Genomic DNA, 20,889 nt, shown 5'->3' on the forward strand with positions numbered 1-20,889 from the left:
AAGATATTTTTATGAAAAGCAATTTATTTAAAGTTTAAGTTTATTTATTCTGGAATAATATTCCTGTCTGTTTTTATTCATAAAAACATTGTTTAGTGTGTTCAATAAATGTTTCTCCTGTTCGGCCGGTGACCTAAAGTGTGCTTTGAGTTTTGGCCCCTGTGCACTTGAAATAAGCTTTTCAATATCCATAAACTGTATAGTGCTTATCAGTCCCCAGCTAGTTTTTGTCCCCATCACCATCACTAAGTAGGAAGTTGTAGGCTATTACACCAAATTATATTATATAGATACAGCACATTATATATATATATATATATATATATATATATATATATATATATATATATATATATATATTTATATATATATATATATACACACACACACACACACACACACACACACTGGTGATCAAAATTAGAGAACAATTTATAAACAATAGAACAATTCTGAAATAATGTGATCTTCACTGCTCAACAGTTGAAGGAGTTTTTGTCCTGTCTATACCATGCTACCAGAACACCTTTTCCACAAATTAACTAAGGCATTTAGAATAAAAACATTATTTTGCAGAAAACACACTGATCAAAATTAGAGAACACTTTCAGAAACCTCCCAGCTTCCCCGTCCCTGCTGAAGAAAAACATCCCCACGGCATGATACTGCCACCACCATGTTTCACAGTGGGGATGATGTGTTCAGGCTGATATGCAGTGTTAGGATTCTGCCAAACATAGCGTTTTGCATGTAGGCCAAAAAGTTCAATCTTGGTCTCATCTACTACACCACCTTCTCCACATGTTTGCTGTGTCACCTACATGGCTTGTGGCAAACTGCAAATGGGACTTCTTATTCTTTTCTGTCAACAATGGCTTTCTTCATGCCACTCTTCCATAATAGCTAGATTGGTGGATGCATTACTTATAGTTGTCATGTGGGCAGACTCTCCCACCAAAACTATGGATCTCTGCAGCTCCTCCAGAGTTACCATGGGCCTTCTGACTGCTTCTTGGATGAATGTTCTCCTTGCCCGGCCTGTCAGTTTAGGTGGATGGCCATGTCTTGGTATGATAGCAGTTGTGCCATATTTTTTCCATTTTTGAATGATTGATTAAACAGTGCTCCACGAGATGTTCAAAGCTTGGGATATGTTTTTATAACCAAACCCCGCTTTAAACTTGTGATGTAGTGACAAACGAGTGACGTAGCTTCCTGTTTTTGATTGTTTGCTGGGAATTTTGTGTTTGTAACGGCGTTTACATTTTTACAGTTCTATTTTTACTCTCTCATCGCTTTAAAATCTAAAAATTGCGTTTTTATTTCCTGTATTCTCTACTTGCCGTTGGCTCCATTTCTTCTCTTTAAGAGAGCTTTATTTCCTGTTTTAAGAGTTTGAAAGCAGTAAGTCGAGACCATTACCATCAGAACTACGAACGCACACTAAAGTAACCACATTTAGGTACGTAATTTCTCTGCTATGGCGAGCATCCAGCTCATTCAGTGTGTGAAGTGTGACATGTTTAGTCAGTCTTTCTCCGTTGCTAGGGATAATTTTATCTGTGAGAAGTGTAAGTTAGTTTGCTCTTTGACGGAAAAGATCTAAGCATTAGAGCAGCGCATCCAGAGTGTAGAGAGAAGTAGTGAGTGTGAGAGCAGTCCAGGTTCTGGGTCCTAGGTCCTAGGTGGAGTTAACATTCCCCCGATTTTGGCATTAGAGCTCTTGCAGCGGGGCGAGTGGGTGACGGCTCGGCAGCATACTCACAAAGCCAAAGCTAATGCTAAGGCACTATTTCTCTCCGCTTCACATGTCCAACAGGTTTGCTCTCTTCAGTGAAGCACCCGCTGAGAAGCCTGAAAGAGCTCTGGTTATAGGAGACTCTAAGATAAGATAAGATAAGATAAACCTTTATTCGTCCCACAGTGGGGAGATTTCTTTGTTACAGCAGCATGAAAAAAATAAAAAAATAAATGCAAATATATAAAAGAATAGACGAATAAGACATACTATAATATACAAGTATATACACAACACAATGTATAAATACAGATGAGGGAAAGTACGTATTGCAGGTTGTATTGCACACAGGTGGTATTGCACGTATTTCAGGTAATATTGCAGGTAATATAGTATTGCAGGTAATATTACACGTATTTCAGGTGATATTGCACATATTGCAGGTAATATTGCACGTATTGCATGTAATATTGCACACAGTAGTATTATTAAATAGTAAAACAGTAAAAACAGTAACTATTACACCATTGAACAGTAATAGCGGTGTGTATTTTGGTTAATGGTTCACTGGGAGCAGCTTTTATTGTACAGTCTAATAGCAGCAGGGAGAAAAGACCTTCTGTATCGCTCCTTCAGACACTTAGGATGTAACTTTCTGTCACTGAAGGAGCTGCTCAACGAGGTAACTGTTTTATACAGGGGGTGAGAGGTGTTCTGCAGCAATGATGATAGTTTTGCTACCATCCTCCTTTCTCCCACCTCCTGTACAGTGTCCAGGGGAATCCCCAGGACTGAGCTGGGCTTCCTGATCAGCTTGTCTAGTCTCTTCCTGTCTGCAGTAGAGATGCTGCTACCCCAGCAGACCACACCATAGAATATGGCTGATGCCACAACAGAGTCAAAAAAGGTCTTCAGTAGCTCTCCATGCACTCCAAAAGACCTTAGTCTCCTCAGCAGAAAGAGTCTGCTCTGCCCTTTCTTATAAATTGCCTCAGTGTTGTCTGTCCAGTCCAGTTTGTTGTTTAGGTGAACACCCAGGTATTTGTAAGAGTCCACTCTCACAATGTCCTTTCCCTGAATGTTTACCAATGGAAGTGATGAAGTGTGTTTGTGCCTACGGAAATCCACCACCAGTTCTTTGGTTTTCCTCGCGTTTATCTGGAGGCAGCTCCGTTGGCACCAGTCCACAAAGTTCTGCAGAACGTGAAATTAGCGAGACCAGCAGCACAGGTCATGTGTATACCGGGAGTCAGGGTGCCGGACATAGCAGGTAAACTTGGGTTTTTAGGAAAGCACATGTTCTCTAAGATGACCGTCTGTTTAAGTAACCTGATTAAGATTAAATTAAATAGGACTGAACGCACAGCAGCACCTCTGATCTAAAGATAGGATTGTTGAATATAAGATTTCTCATGTCAAAAGTGCTTACTAAAAACAAAATTATTACTGACCAGGAGTTTAATATAATGTGTTTGACAGATGTGTGGATTAAACTGAATGAATATGTAGCAATAAATGAAGTGAGTCCTCCTGGGTATAGTTACATACACCAACCCTGTCTAAATGGCAGAGGAGGCTACCGAGTCACAGCTACTTATAATAATAATCTAAACATCACACAAAAGATTAAACACAAATGTAAAACATGTGAAGTTCTCTACATCATCATAAAATATTTAGTGTCCAAATGCAGGTCCAGTCAGTCAATTCCATTAATTATAATTTATAGACCCCCAGGGGCCGACTCTGATTTTCTCATAGAATTTGTGAATTTCATCCCAGACTCCTTAAGAGCAGCAGATGTGTCCATTCTAGATTCAGTTGGAATTAATCAGAATGTTATAGGATCCACTCATAGTTGATTTGTTATTAACATTTGGATGAAAAAATATTTTTTTTGTCATAATTCCACAGTCTGGAGTTATTTTAGATCATTACCTCATCTCTGCCTCAGTCACTGCATTAATTCAATTCAATTCAATTAATTTTTATTTGTATAGGGCTTTTAACAATGGACATTGTCTCAAAGCAGCTTTACACAGATAATGTGGTGATTAAACGTAACTATGTTCTTTGTAAGTAAGTTTGTCCCTGATGAGCAACTGTGGCAAGGAAAAACTCTTCGAGATGGCATAAGGAAGAAACCTTGAGAGGAACCAGACTCAAGAGGGAACCCATCCTCATCTGGGTTGCACCAAATGTCCATTTGAAGCAGATATACAAAGTTGCGGGGTACAGTGATGATGATCAGAAGTAAACTGCACTCCCGAGTCAGTGCAGCAGACCGCCGACACCAACTACTGTCCAATCCGTCCTCAAAAGCACCCGTTCTACTCCGGAATTACATGGAACCACCCAAGGTGTTGATGAGATACCGTCCCAAGCTGCACAGAAGTGTGAAGATCCACGGAGGGGAGAGGGGCAGGAACAGTGGTCACTGGAACCTCAGGAGCATGTTTAACTCGACCAAGAGAGAGAGAGAGAGAGAGAGAGAGAGAGAGAGAAGGATATGGATTATTAAGTGTCCCTATTGGTGTATGAAAGTTAATTTCACTGTGCAGTTTGGACTCCGGCAAGACTCGCTATGGCAGCATAACTAAAAGGGAGAACCAGAAGGTAACACAGACATGAGGGATCTCTGGGATAAGAGACGACCCACCACACTACCGTCAACAAACCCGAGTGAACGTGTGAATGTGAGGGGACGACAGCATACAAATATACCAGTTCACCAAACACTCCATATCCATGATCCCTCCAGATCTGAGCCTTTACCTAAGAAAAATCTACTGATAAAAGGCTTGACTAAATAAATAAGTTTTTTCATTAGTACCTCACCATGTTACCGTGTTAAACACATTCACATCAGCTAAAGCAGTGAGTTTTATCAATAATCTTCTGGAAATGACAATATTAGTTAGATCTCCGTCTAACCCCGCAGAGCTCGACTGGGCCACTGAATACCTAGAATCAACTTTCCATTACACCCCAGATGATGGAGCTCCCCTTAAGACCAAAATGATCAGAAACACTTTGCACAGTGGTATAATGATCATACACACACCTTAAAACAGAACACTCAGAAATTAGTTATTCGGAAATTAAAGTTTCTTCAAACAGATCATTCCAGAGGTAATTGAACCTATTTTAAAAATAATAAACTCTTCCTTTAGCACTGATTATGTACCTAGATCCTTCAAACCGGCAGTTATCAAACCCTTAATTAAGAAACCTGGCCTTGACCCATGTCAGCTGTCCAACTACAGGCCAATATCAAATCTCCCCTTTATATCCAATAATCTAGAAAAGGTTGTAGCACAGAAGTTCTGCTCACACCTACTTATGAATAACATTTTTGAAATGTATCAGTCAGGATTTCGGCCTTATTATAGCACAGAGACGGAGCTAGTTAAGGTGGTAAATGACCTGTTATTGGCTTCTGATCAGAGTTTTGTCTCGTTACTTGTTTTGCTCAACCTCAGTGCAGCTTTTGACACCATTGATCATAATCTCCTGCTTGCTGGACTTGAGAACGTTGTTGGAATAAGGGAACAGCTCTCTCCTGGCTCAGGTCTTATTTGACTGATCACTATCAGTTTGTTGATGTAAATGGTGAGTTCTCCACATTCTCAGGGGTAAAGTTTGGTGTTCCTCAAGGATCTGTTTTAGGCCCACTGCTTTTCTCTATCTGCTGCCTCTGGTTGAAATTATACATAAACATGGGATTCGCTTCCATTGCTATGCTGATGACACACAGCTGTATATTTCAGCAAAGCCAGATGAGAGAGATCAGCTTAACAATGTTGAGAAGTGTGTAAAGGACATTAGACAGTGGATGCTTAAAAACTTTCTTCTGCTCAACTCAGATAAGACAGAAGTACTTTTACTAGGACCACATGCAGTTAGAAGTAAACTTTCCGATTCTGTAGCATCTCTGGATGGTGTTTCTTGGTGTGATTATTGACCCGAGTCTTTCCTTTAAGGCTCACGTGAATAATATCACCAGGATCTCCTTCTTTCACCTTAGAAATATTGCTAAAATTAGAAACAGTGTTGTGCTCGTTACTAAAAAATAGTAACTAGTTATAGTTACTCGTTACTTCATTCAAAAAGTAACTTTGTTACTTTGTTACTTTGTTGATTATTTACACCAAAAAGTAATGCGTTACTGTTAAAAGTAACTTTTTAGTTACTTTTTTAAAGAACCTTCTTTAATGTTCCCATTAATGCCCTTTTATGTGTTATGATCTATACAAACACAAAACTGACTTGAACACAAAGTAATTTTTAAACACTATTTTATTAAAATCAGACCAACACAAACTGAATACAGTGCCCTCCACAATTATTGGCACCCCTGTTTAAGATGTGGTCGTGGACTTCTAAAAATTCTCCTTTTTTTTAAAACAACATAGAACCCAAATGCAAAAAAAGAGAAAAATCCAACCTTTCATTTAAGTACATAACTTTGGTGGTAAAAAAAACCTGAAATCATGTGTCCCACAATTATTGGCACCCCTAACAATTCCTCTGAAAAATTTAATTGTTTTTTTTTTTTATATATATATATTTCTTTAGTTGCTAAGGTTGGTCAGGGTATCTAGGGACTTTTAATTAGTAATTCATGATTTCCTGTTTCCCTGGGGTATAAATATGACACAGAGGCCTAATTCTCTTACCCATTTGTCAACATGGCAAAGACAAGAGAACACACCATTCAAGTAAGGCAGATGTGTGTCGACCTTCATAAGTCAGGCAATGGCTACAAGAAAATAGCCACTCGCCTTAACTTGCTGGTATCTACAGTCAGAGGAATCATTAAGAAGTTTAAAACAACTGGAACAGTGACAAACAAGGCTGGAAGAGGTCCCAAGTTTATCTTGCCACAACGCACAGTGAGGAGGATGGTAAGAGAAGTAAAAAAATTTCCCAAGCTCACCGTCACAGAATTGCATCAAAGAGTGGCATCTTGGGGTCACAGAGTCTCCAAAACAACCATCAGACGCTCTCTACATGCCAACAAGCTGTTTGGGAGGCATGCAAGGAAAAAGCCTTTTCTCACTAACACTCACAAACGTAAACGCCTGGAGTTTGCTAAGCGGTACTGGGACTTCAACTGGGATCGTGTGCTTTGGTCAGATGAGACTAAGATTGAGCTTTTTGGCAACAAACACTCTAAGTGGGTCTGGCGTAAAACAAAAGATGAGTATGCCGAAAAGCACCTCATGCCCACCGTGAAGTATGGTGGAGGATCTGTGATGCTGTGGGCCTGTTTCTCTTCCAAAGGCCCTGGGAACCTTGTTAGGGTGCATGGCATTATGAACGCTTTGAAGTACCAGGATATTTTAAATAAAACCTGATGGCCTCTGCCAGAAAGCTGAAGATGGGTCGTCATTGGGTCTTTCAGCAGGATAATGATCCAAAACATGTGGCAAAATCTACACAAAAGTGGTTCAGCAGTCACAAACTCAAGGTCCTCCCATGGCCATCTCAGTCCCCAGACCTCAACCCAATCGAAAACCTGTGGGGCGAGCTAAAAAGAAGAGTGCATAAGAGAGAACCCAGGACACTGGATGATCTAGAAAGATTGTGCAAAGAAGAATGGTCAAAAATCCCTCTCTCTGTGTTCTCCAATCTTGTGAAATGTTATAGGAGGAGATTAAGTGCTGTCTTGTTGGCAAAAGGAGGATGTACAAAGTATTAACATCAGGGGTGCCAATAATTGTGGCACACATGATTTCAAGTTTTTTTTTTTTTTTCTAAATATTTTCTTTTTTTTACCACCAAAGTAATGTACTTAAATAAAAGGTTGGATTTTTCTCTTTTTTTGCATTTGGGTTCTATGTTGTTTTAAAAAAGGAGAATTTTAGAAGTCCACGACCACATCTTAAACAGGGGTGCCAATAATTGTGGAGGGCACTGTATATCACAAGGATTTCTGAAATAAAGAACAAAAAAAGCTGAATAATATATTCACAATCAAACACTAAAGTGGCTTCTGCTGTTGTGTTGAGCTCTTAAACATGTTCCTTTCAACCAGCTAAAGTATGAAAACTATCAACAATGTAGAACAGAACACCGGGTTAGCTTCTAGCTTCTAGCTCCTCAGGCATGGAGGTCCTGGAGGAGCTTTAACAGATTGGAGTTGCTGTTTATCGCAGTACATACGAGCTTCGAACCAGAAAGACACAACTTACATTTGACTTAAAAGTTTTTGTCTTTATACTCAACGAAAGTGAAATTATGAGCATATTTCCACTTTGAGAAACTCGTCTTGCTTTTGCCTCGACTCGCCATTACTGCCGCACAGACCTGAATAAACAGAGACACGCCCACAGCTCGTCTTCTTCGTGTTTACAGTGGTTCATCCTCCAATCCTACAATGCGTCTCTGCTTTAAGCAGGTTAGGCTGTAGTCTACACTTCAGCCGAAATTAATTCATTTAAAAAAGTAACGGGTAACGCACCATACGGTAACAGAGTTACTTTATTTTTAAAAGTAACGCGTTACTGCCCAACGCTGATTAGAAATATGATAATAATAAGTTTCATTTATATAGCGCCTTTCCCAAGCTCATTTAGTGCCTTATAAGTGAGCAGTATGATTTTATATTTTATGCGAGATGAGACTGGAAGCCAGTGAAGATCAAATAATATAGGGGTAATGTGGGCAGATTTTTTATTAGAGGTTAACATTCTGGCAGCTGAGTTTTGTATGTACTGTAAACGTGAGCATTAATCCAAATCTTGTTATCTAATGTGAAAGGAAAGCTTAGAATGCGTGAGAATCCTTCGCCACGCCTCTGGAAACTGCCGTTGGACCAGTGGGTGGTTCCCCGCCTTACACTATCACAAGAGGAGAGTGAGGATTTTACATTAACAGAATCTGGTTGACAAGCAGTGACTGAATATCATCAGCATAACAATGATAACTAAAACCATGTCTACGAATGATGTTGCCAAGCGGCTGAATGTACAGAATGAATAGTAGTGGGCCAAGAACAGAGCCCTGTGGGACACCCTGTTTAAGTAAGACAGTAGGAGATTTGGAATTGTGAATGGAGATGTGATATTGCCTGCCTGTGAGATAAGAGAAAAACCAGGATAGTGCAGAGCCTGATATGCCAAATTCCGCTAAGCGGGAAAGTAAGATCTTATGACAGACAGTATGAAAGGCAGAGCTGAGGTCTAATAACAGAAGTATAGTGAGACTACCTGAGTCACCAATGAGTAAAAGATCATTAACAACCTTCACTAGAGCGGTCTCCGTGCTATGCTGTTGGCAAAAGCCAGATTAAAAAATATCTAAGAGGTTGTTACCAGCTAGGAATGACTGCAGCTGAGAGGCCACAGCCTTTTCCATGATCTTCGATACAAATGGCAGGTTGGAAATAGGGCGGTAGTTGGATAAGTCTGCTGGGTCCAGATTAGTCTTTTTGAGTATGGGAGTAACAGCAGCAGTCTTAAGTGACACAGGTACAGTAGTGGAGATAAATGACATATTAATGAGGTGGGAGATGGGGGCAGAAATCGCCAATGTACAGTCTTTTAGCAGGAAAGTAGGTGCAGGATCATGAGTGCATGATGAGGAGTTAGATTTTTGTATTAACTCAGTGATTAATGAGGAATTGGTTAGGGCTAGCGTTGTCATAGAATTATTAGATTGAGATTTCATATGCACATCGGTAGTTGGTTCCTCATGCTTACCCTGGAAATGGTTCAAGAAAGAGCAGCATAACCATAGATTCAGAGACACTAAGGCTGTGCTTTGGTGCTTGAGTCAGTTTATTAATTGTGCTAAATAATATTTTGGGCCTATTGCTTGCTTTGTTAATGTTGCTGGAGATATGGGAAGAGCGGGCTGTATTTAAGGCCAGTTTGTATTGCTGAAGGCATTCAGCGTATATAAGAAAATGGCCAGTTGAACCAGTTTTCCTGAACAGACGTTCATGTTGTCTACATTTTACCTTCAAAACTCGAAGTTCTGCATTGAACCACGGGGAGGAATGGAACATAGGAACAGACCTAATCTTAGTTGGGGCAAACTCATTCAACAATTTTTCAACAGTACAGCAATACTTGTCATTAATCATAGATAGGCAGTTTAAATTTAGCACATCAGAAAGAGCAGAGGAGGCAAAAGAATCACAAAAGGAGCTAGTGTCAACAGTGTTTAAATGACGATAAAGTATTAGATATTAGGTTAGATTTTTGATGTGGTTGACTGGACAGATAGATGTAAAATCAAATGAGATGAGTCTATGGTCAGAAAGAGGGGTAACTAAACTGTCAACAGAGATATTATTCAGACCAGATGTACAAACAAGATCAAGCGTGTGACCATGAGTATGAGTTGGAAAATGAACATGCTGGATGAGGTCAAAACAGTCAAAGACAACATTTAGCTGAATAGCAGTGGAGCAAGAATAACTTGGGACGACACAGCACATGCTTGGGTTAGTAATTCACTGAGTTCTGAGAAAAAATTACTTTGTTGTTTAGTTGGTCTGTAAATTAATATAAGTACAACAGGATGTTTGATACCAAACTTCATAACTATGTACTCAAATGTCGTGGTATTGTGAAAAACCAGTTTAGAGACAGTTAAAGACGCACGAAAAATGACAGCAAGACCACCCCCTTTACCAGTTGTATGTGGTTCTGACATATGTCGATATCCAGTAGGGGTAAGCAGATTCAGCTGGATAAAATCATCTGGTACCTGCCAAGTCTCTGTGAGGAATAACATCAAATTTATTGTCAACTATACTATAAATGATGTGGTTACAGGATGCAGAAAAACTAGTTAATGCTTTTGTAACTTCTAGATTAGACTACTGTAACGCTTTACTGTCTGGGTGTTGGAGTAAGTGCAGAAATAAACTTCAGTCAGTTCAGAATGCCAAAAAGTCAAGTCAAGTCAAGTTTATTTGTATTGCGCTTTTCACAACAGACATTGTCTCAAAGCAGCTTTACACAAATCAACAGTTAAGGTGAATGGTGTAAATTTGTCCCTGATGAGCAGCCGTGGCGACTGTGGCAAGGAAAAACTCCCCTAGATGTTATGAGGAAGAAACCTTGAGAGGAACCAGACTCAAAAGGGGAACCCATCCTCATTTAGGTGACATCAAGAGTTTGATCATAAATCTTTCAACAATACAGAACACTGGAGAGTGAGAACTAACATGAGTACTGGAGTATAAGATTATAAGTGATGTTCTTTCTGCAGCCTTATACAGTCTATATGGTTAGTAGCTCCTAGTTTTATAAGCTCAGCATTTGTGATCATCACAGATCCAGCATCAGCTTCTCCATGCCAGAGCCTTTAAACACTCCAGGAGGTCCAGTGTCAAAACTCCACACATGTAGCGGGATCCAAATGGCATTGGTACGTCTCTAGATGGTTCAGGATAATTGCGAGTTCGGCATCTACTTCTTCGAAGGTCCGTAATCATCACGAGGTGGGACGTGACTGGAGCTGGCCAAACCTCAGGGTGTCTCAGGATGGGGAGAGAAAGAGAAGCAGTGGAGAGGAATTAGCGTAGCTGCTGTTCATGATATTAACAGCACAAGTTGATAATGTGCATGTGATCAGATGTTCTGGAGCACAAGGTTATGATGTGATGTGTGTTATGTGTAGGCTTTGCTAAAAACATACGTCTTTAATCTGCACTTAAACTGGGAGAGTGTGTCTGAGCCCCGAACACTGTCAGGAAGACTATTCCAGAGTTTAGGAGCTAAATGTGAAAATGCTCTACCACCTTTAGTGGACTTTGCTATTCTAGGAACTACTAGAAGCCCAGAGTTTTAAGATCTCAGGGAGCATGACGGATTGTAGCGTGTTAAAAGACTGGATAGATACATGGGAGCCAAACCATTTAGTGCTTTATAAGTGAGAAGTAATAGTTTGTAGTCTATTCAAAACTTAACAGGAAGCCAGTGTAGGGACGATAAGATCGGGGTTATGTGATCATATTTTCTTGAAATTATGAGACTCTGGCTGCTGCATTCTAGACTAACTGAAGTTTGTTTATTAATGACGCAGGACATCCACCTAGTAACGCATTACAGTAGTCTATTCTGGAGGTCATAAACGCATGGACGAGCTTCTCTGCATCGGATATAGACAACATGTTTCTTAACTTAGAAATATTTCTAAGGTGAAAGAAGGCTGTTTTTGTAACTTGGTTGATATGACATGATATGATATTTGAAAGACAAGTTGCTGTCTAAAATAACTCCCAGGTCTTTTACAGTTGAACTAGTGGTTACAGAACATCCGTCTAAATGCAGGTTGAGATGCTGGAGCGTCTGTATACTAGTTTTTGGGCCGATGAGCAAAATTTCTGTCTTATCAGAATTTAAAAGTAGAAAGTTATGGGTCATCCAATCTCTTATTTCCTTAACACACTCAGTTATTCGAGTTAATTGAGCTGTATCGCCTGGTTTAGATGAGATATATAGCTGAGTATCATCAGCATAACAATGGAAGCTAATTCCATGCCTTCTAATAATATTTCCTAACGGAAGCATGTATATTGTGAAGAGCAGGGGTCCAAGAACTAAACCTTGCGGCACGCCATAATTTACTTGCATTAGCCTGGATAGCTCTCCATTTAAATCTACGAAATGGTAACGATCGGACAGGTAGGATTTAAACAAGCTTAATGCCTGTCCCTGAATGCCGATGTAATTTTGTAACCGATCTAGGAGAAGATCATGAGCTATAGTGTCGAACGCAGCACTACACAGTAAAAAATGGGGTGTTAATATTTCAGAGTAAAGTTATTTTAACCCAGATAGAGTATTTTCAACACTTCGGGGAGTAAAGTTGCTCTATCAGTGGAGTTAAAAGTGAGTGTAAAAATCTGCAGAAACGCAGTGACAATTTTAACTCTACAACAGTGATGAATACCCGCCACTCTGCTGTGCTTCTCAAACGTTTAGCACGAATTTCGGTGGAGGAAGATTGTGAAGGAGCAACGCTAGGTCACTGATATTGCTAGGTAAGTAATATCCTTTGTTGTCCACACCAAAACGGTATTTTTTAACTTTACATAATTTTAAAAGTGTGAGGTCATATTACAAGTTATAGCAATCCGTATCGGTAACTGTTTCCTTATGTGCTACAATATTTTTTCACGAATAAGGTTGGTCAGAATTATGTAATGTATTTTTTAGCTTCCCAGGCAACGTTAATCTAGGTTTTTTATATATACTGGTAATGTTAGCATGCATCTGATAGTTAATGTTGGCCTTATAAAACGATAACTTAGATCACTGATCACATGGCGTATTTGTTTAACATGGCTTAACAATTTTAACGGGTTACTGTTCCAACTTAAATAGCTAATGAGCTAGCTAACTTTGAAACAGTTATTTGGTAGCTAATTGGAGGCCGTGCCTCTTAACTTTAACTAGCTTTAATTTGCTGCAGAAAATATTCGTTATATGGTTGAATATACATTAACGTTATATTCAACCAGCACAACTTTGTTTTCTTCAGCCGCCATTTGTAATTGCAGTGTAACATCTAAGTAATGCATGAGAGAAATGGATAGGTAACTCTTAGTTGAACCAGCCCTAAATTATGATTTTGAATATATATTTTTTTGTTAACAGGGGCAAAATGCTGTTGCGTGTTCAATTCGGGAAAGAGCAGAAATACGTCAAGATGTCTGAGCTGACATTCGATGCTTTCTTGAAAGAAGGTGGGTACATTAGGTTAAAGCTATAGCATATACATCACACAATGACAAAAGAATACAGCTTTAACCAATTATGTTATGATATCTAGTTAGGTCAATAATCATTTTCTTTTCAGTTACATAAAATTGGCTGCAGATACTTGTCTTTCATCATTTAGTGAATACATGAGGCAAACTTAAATATGAACTTTGATTCTTGTGAGAAGGGAATGCATGTTTTTTATTAAATTTTTTAAACAGCATGTCTAAAATTCAACATACCAGAAAGCGGGCAGCCAGACATTAAGGTGTATGACCAGTCAGACACAGAAGTTGACGCAGAGGTTTTTAAAGAAATAGTGAAGGAGTCACCTGGAACTCTGAGAATCATGCTGGGCAATGGAGGACTTGGTATTTATTCAGACAATTCACAAATTAGTTTGTTTAGTTTAAAGGCCGGAATGAGAACATTTATTGTCCTCAAATACCAGTAACTTTTTCTTGTAATATGTTTCTATATTTTGTTCCAATTTCATAATGAACAGGTGCCTCTCAATTATCATCATGCTCGGGTACATCTGATGACACCGTCTAACCCTGAATTACACGCTGTGTGACCCTGTTGAAGAAGAAGCCGCTGCCGAAGGAAGCCATCCTAAAAGGCCATGCCACATACACTACGAGGCAAAAGTGGTAAGTGGTGGAAATTGCTAAGTCCAAGTTGCTTAAATTGTTAAGTCTAATCTGAATGTTGTTTCACCATGGATAGTGTTCTTTAGATAACTCTTTTTTTCAATGATTATCACATATGGTTTTACAATAACAGAAAGCACATTTCCACCTATAGTTGATTGAAAAAATCTTAACATCAAAGCCTGGTGGTGAACAAATTATGAAAGAGTATGGAAAGACTGTGAGCTGCTAGCCGTTAGCATCCGGCCTTACTATCTACCTCGGGAGTTTACGCAGGTCCTGGCCGTCTGTGTTTACATCCCACCAGGAGCGCATGTGGAAACAGCGCTGGAGACTGTGGTCGCGGCAGTAACAGACCTTCAATCCCGGCATCCTCAGGCAGTTGTGGTGATTTCAGGGGACTTTAATCACATCACTCTGGACTCATCACTGCCATCCATGTATCAATACGTGGATTGTACTACACGCGGCAACAACACAATCGACCTACTCTATGCCAACATCGAGGATGCATACAAAGCCACGCCCCTTCCCCCTCTCGGCAAATCAGATCACATACTGATCTCTCTACATCCCAGGTACACACCCCTGGTGAGAAGAGAGCCTCCATCAACCAGAATAGTAAGGAGGTGGACACCAGAGGCGGAGGAGGAGCTTAGAGACTGTTTTGACAGCACAGACTGGAGCGTGCTATTGGACCACCACGGTGAGGACATCGAGCAGGCGTCACAGTGTCTGACAGACTATATCCATTTCTGTTTAGATATTGTGATGCCCACAAGGGCTGTGTGTTGTTATGTAAATAACAAACCTTGGATCACCAGAGAGACGAAGGAGGTCCTGAACAGGAAAAAAAGAGCCTACAAAGAAAAGAATCTGGAAAAGAAAAAAGCTGTTCAAGCTGAGTTGAGGTGCTGTCTGAGAAGCTCTAGAGAAAACTACAAAGCTAAGATAGAGGGGAAATTAAAAACAAACAATATAAAAGAAGTGTGGGATGGAATGAAAACAATTACTGGGTGTAAAAAAGGGGCTGCATCGGGAGGAGACAGTGTGGAGCGAGCCAATAATCTGAATGATCATTTCAATAGGTTTAATTCATCCGCAAAGCCCCACCCACCTCATCTCATTCCCCTCTATTTCCTCCTTATTCTACAAATGAACCTGCACTGGTGGAATTAGCTCTCCCTCATTACACCTCTCTTACTGAACATCAGGTAAGGAGAGAGCTGAAGAAACTGAAGACCAGGAAAGCAGCAGGCCCAGATGGGTTGTGCCCCAGGCTCCTGAAGACATGTGCGGATGAGCTAGGAGGTCCTCTCCAGCACCTCTTTAACCTGAGCCTGCGCCTTGGAATAATACCAACACTCTGGAAGACCTCATGCATCATTCCTTTGCCCAAGGCCAAGCAGCCTAGGGACAATAAAGATTACAGACCAATTGCACTGACCTCTCACATAATGAAAACTTTGAGAGGTTAGTGCTGCAGTTGCTGAAGCCCCAGGTGCAACATGCCCAGGATCCACTGCAGTTTGCGTATAGGGAGAGGGTGGGAGTGGAGGATGCTGTCCTGCATCTCCTCCACCGCACTTTGTCTTACCTTGATGAAGGGGGATGTGCAGTGAGAATGTTGTTTTTTGATTTCTCCAGCGCATTTGACACAATCCAACCCCAATTCTGCAGGAAAAACTCAGGAGTATGGCAGTCGAGCCATACTTAATATCCTGGATCATGGACTATCTGAAGGACAGACCCCAGTTTGTCAGAATGGGGGCCAGCCTTTCCAGAACACTTTGCAGCAGTGTGGGAGTACCTCAAGGTACAGTTCTTTCTCCAATGTTGTTTGCTCTGTACACGACCGACTTCCAACACAACACAGAGGCTTGCCACATACAGAAATTCTCAGATGATACCGTCATTGTGGCCTGCATTAAGGAAGACAAGGAGGTGGAGTACAGGCAGCTGGTGCAGGATTTTGTTCTTTGGTCCAAGCAGAACCAGCTACTGCTAAATATTAGAAAAACGAAAGAACTAATTCTGGACTTCAGAAGACAACCCCCCCTCTCCCAGCCAATATGCATTGATGGTGACCTGGTGGAGACGGTCACGTCTTATAAATATTTGGGAGTGGTGTTGGACAAGAAACTGGACTGGAACGAGAACACCACCCTGCTCAGTAAAAAATGTCAAACCAGGATGTACTTCCTGCGAAGGCTGGCATCTTTTAATATTTCCACCAAGCTTCTTAGTATGTTTTATCAATCAGTCATTGAAAGTGCTCTGCTGTACGCTGTGGTGTGCTGGTGCGGCACAAGCAAGAAAAACCTGACCCGACTAAATAAGATCATCAGGAGGGCTAGCTCTGTTGTGGGACTGAAGCTGGCCTCAGTGGAGGAGGTGGCCGAACAACGGACATTGTTGAGACTTCAGGCAATCATGGACAATGTGACACACCCTATGCATGAGGCCATCAGTAAGAGGAAGAGCAGCTTCAGCAGCAGACTTTTATCCCAACGCTGCACCACAGACAGACTTAGGAAGTCTTTTGTCCCACGAGCCATCAGACTGCACAACACTCTGTGTTGAGAGCTTTTACTTTATCTTTTTGATTAGGCTGGAATTCTGGGAAACTTGGCTTGATTTTGATTTTGGGTGATTGTTTATGTTTATATTTGCTTGTACCTTTTTATCATTTTATTTTTTATCTATTTATTGTGTTTTATTTTATTTTTTTAGGAATGATTGTGTTTTTATGTGTGGGCAGCTGGCCACTTAAAAATTTCCTTCGGGATCATTAAAGTTTATCTTATCTTATCTTATCTTATCTTATCTTATCTTATCTTAAACCAAATCCCTGACAGATGCCACCAGAAGACAGATGATTAACATACTTGCTGCTGAGATGACAGAAACACATGGGTAAGCATTAAGCATATCACTGGGCTGTAAATAAACATTGATATTATTTTACAAATATTAATTATGTAAATTGTGTTGCACAATGTCATTTGAGTATGATGTTAACTTTGAATTCATATGCTAGGACTTCCCCCCCCAAAAGTGTTAGAGTGATGTATGCACAGGGATAGTAGCTTTGTTTCCCTATCTAGAAGACCCATACTCACAACATGGATATGTAAGTAAATGGGTTATTGCAACATTATGCACATATTCACTCTTTGAAATGTTAATAGTACTCCTTTAAAATGTATTTATAATCACTTAGGAACATTACTACAATCCAGAGAGTGGTTCAGGATACCTTGCATGGCGATTGAAGACCACACAAAGAAAAACAGCAGAGGAAAGAGGTGCCTCAGTCAGCAAATCTCCTAAAGGTATGTTTACTGATCAGTGACGTGATTATATTGGTGACCTGTGAATTGTACAGAAAGTTTTTAACATTTTATTTTAAGTTGGTGGGCCAGGTCGTGTTCGTCAGCCTTCCACCTTTGACAGAGAGCCATCTGATGAGGATGTGGAAGCAGCTATTGCTGTTTTGAGACACTCTGCTGATGAAAAGACTGTCCGTGACAAAATGAAAATGACCTTCATATATCGGCAAGCAATGGTCAACGATGAAGCCAAATCATCAAATGTCTTCTTGGTCTTCCCACGATTTCTGGATACACCAGGACTGGTATGACATCTTAATTCACAGCATCACCAAAATATCCAATGTAGCATTATGTATCACTCATTACTTCTGTGTGTTACATTGCAGATAGAACAAGATTTCAGATTTCTGTTTGGTGAGGCCACGGCCAACAAATTTTTGGAGAAGTGGCCAACCACTTTTAAAGCAAAAGTAATAAAGGAAAGCCATGGACTTGTACCCACCACAGAACTCTTGAATTTGATGCGCAATGCTGAGTCAGCTGCTGAAGTTGAGAATGGTATGAATGGAACTGTTTTACTTGTTATTGTGGGTTATGTAGGTGTGTAGTGTACATTTTTGTAATGGTGCAAGTTGTCATGTTGAATGCTATGCTATGGCATAATGTAAACCAGGTTTTTATTTACTTATTTGTAGGCTGGGACAGTGACATGTCTGCCATCTTGCTGCTGCTACATCTGCTACCACCATTTGCACAAGGTAGAAAGAGGCTGGGAAAGCTTTCTGCGTTTCAAGCTGTAGATCAGCTCATCAGATTTCAAAAGGTATGCTTAAAGGGTTAGTTCACTTAATTTTTTTTGCTGATTATTTACTAACCCCCGTGTCATCCAAGAGGTCTATGTCTTTCTTTCTTCAGTCGAAAATATATTAAGGTTTTTGAGGAAAACATTTCAGGATTTTTCTCCATATAATGGACTTCAATGGTGACCAACGGTTTGAGGGTTCAAATGAGGGTTGAAAGTCTGTCTCAGTATAGTTTCAAAGTCTCAATATGATCCCAGCAGAGAATTAAGGTTCTTATCTAGCAAAAAACTATCAGTCGTTTTCAAAACAAAAATACCACAAAGTGTTGTAGAATCTCAAGATGCGCCACGCATTACGTCATGATGTCAGAAAGATCCAAGTGTGGTTAAAAAGTATATTATTTTTATTTTGAAAACAGCCAGTCGTTTCTCTATATAATACCCTTATTCCTCTGCGGGCATTGTCAAGTCTTTGAAGCTACATTGAGACAGACATTTGCCCCTTCATTTAAACCCTCAAACCATTGGTCACCATGGAGGTTCATTATATGGAGAAAAATCCTGAAATGTTCTCCTCAAAAACCTACATTTATTTTTGACTGTAGAAAGAAAGACATGAATCTTGGCCTACATGTGGGTGAGTAAATTATCAGCAAAAACATTTTTCAAAGTGAACAAATTCTTCAACAGTTGTTTTAAAATATATCTTCCATCACCTCAATCTTGTGCACAGTTGGAGGTGATCTGATCTATTGTCAGAAGTTAGTCACCAAAACAATTCTGTTGAATGTGTTTTGTTGTAGGTTGGAACCAGTGTGCAGCAGCATCTAGACAACATCACCCAAAGCAGTCAGCCCTACCTTCTCGCCCAGGGATCCACACAGAGCACCATTCACTCCTACTTCATTGTGGTTGACAAGTATGCACTTCCATGCAAGGCAACAGGTTCACTTGGAGCTTTTGATGAACTCTTTAAAGCCCATTACGTCTTTGGTACGTCATACAGTTCTTCCCTGAGCAGCTTTTTTACTTTTGTCCAAACAACCATCTATAACATCGACATGGGGGAAACAAAGGAGACTCCTAGAGTTGCAGAGTTGCGGGCAAGAATGGTGCGTTAGTTGAGATAAAGCTATGAAGTGTTTTCTTTGCAAAAGTGACCATGGAAGTCCAAACAACCTTGTTAAGCACTTTAAGGTAATTCATGGGCTATGTACAGGCAGGACTCTTTTTCTGAAGTGTGGTCAAGAAGGATGCTCATGTACTTTTGGTAGTTTTTCTGGTTTAAGATAACATCTTAATAAGTGCCATGGAAGCAGTTTAGTTGATTCTATAGAATATGATCTTTCATATTCTCAAAGTACCGTCAATACAAGTAATGTTTCTTATGTTGAAGAGTCAACTGAATATTTAGAGGCTGAGTCACAGTTATCTTCGCCATACATTGTAAATAGTTGTTCAGCTATAATTTCTGATCTAAAGGCAGCAGGTGTTGGTCAAAGTACACTGAATTCTGTAGTGATTTCCATGGAAGAGATTGTTCATGATATCCATCAGCATGCCAAAGAGACAGTGATAAAGCATGTATTTAGTAATGAAAGAGAAACGGAAATGTGCAAGAAAGTTGAGGCGTGTTTTGAGGGGTTAGAGAATCCTTTCACAATTCTAAATTCGGAATACAAGCGATCAAAATTTATGACTGACAAGTGGGAAATAGTAGAACCAGTTGAATGTGTGATTGGTTCAAGATTTGACACAAGACGAAATAAAAAGACTGGAACATATGATCAGGTAGTAGTTCAAGATAAATTCATGTATATTCCAATTTTATCTACACTGCAGTCAATATTTAAAAGTCAGTATGTTGCAGAAATGTTGCAAAGCTCAGCTACCAGCAACTGTAGAATGAGAGATATTTGTGATGGATCTTTTTTTAAAAGTCACCCCCTGTTCTCAACTGAGAAGCAAAAAAATACAGATCCAGATGTTCTATGATGACTTTGAGGTCACCAACCCTCTGGGTCCTAAGCGAGGTATTCATAAATTGGGTGGAGTATATTTTACTTTAAGAAACTTCTCTCCCAAAATAGAATTCTTTCTTAGCTAACATACACCTGTGTGCCTTATTTCATACTCAAGATGTTAAACGGTATGATTTTAGTGAAATTTTTGCTCCCATTGTTCGAGACATTAAAGTGTTAGAGAGTGATGGTATTGAGATTCCATTATACAATGGTTATGTTCGTGGCACTGTAGTACAGGTTACTGGGGATAATTTGGGTTTGCATAGTTTGTTTGGTCTGGTGGAGTCTTTCAGTGCAAGGTACTGTTGCAGGTTCTGTTTAGCGGAAAAGGAGGATTTTCAGACAGAATTCTCTGAAGATTCTTCCAAAGTAGTTTTGCGCACCAAAGATATACACACTGCTCACTGTCAAGAAATGGCTTGTAATCCATCCCTTCCATACGTTTTTGGTGTGAAAAGGTCATGCATATTAAATTCATTGGGGTATTTTCACACAACAGAGAACTTCTCAGTTGATGTGATGCATGATGTGTTAGAAGGGGGGGGGGCAGTACGAATTGAAATTATTATTTCTGTATTTGAAGGAAAAACATGTTACATCAGCAGAAATAA

This window comes from Silurus meridionalis, chromosome 10 (genome assembly GCF_014805685.1).
Source record: "Silurus meridionalis isolate SWU-2019-XX chromosome 10, ASM1480568v1, whole genome shotgun sequence".
NCBI classification, from domain to species: Eukaryota; Metazoa; Chordata; class Actinopteri; order Siluriformes; family Siluridae; genus Silurus; species Silurus meridionalis.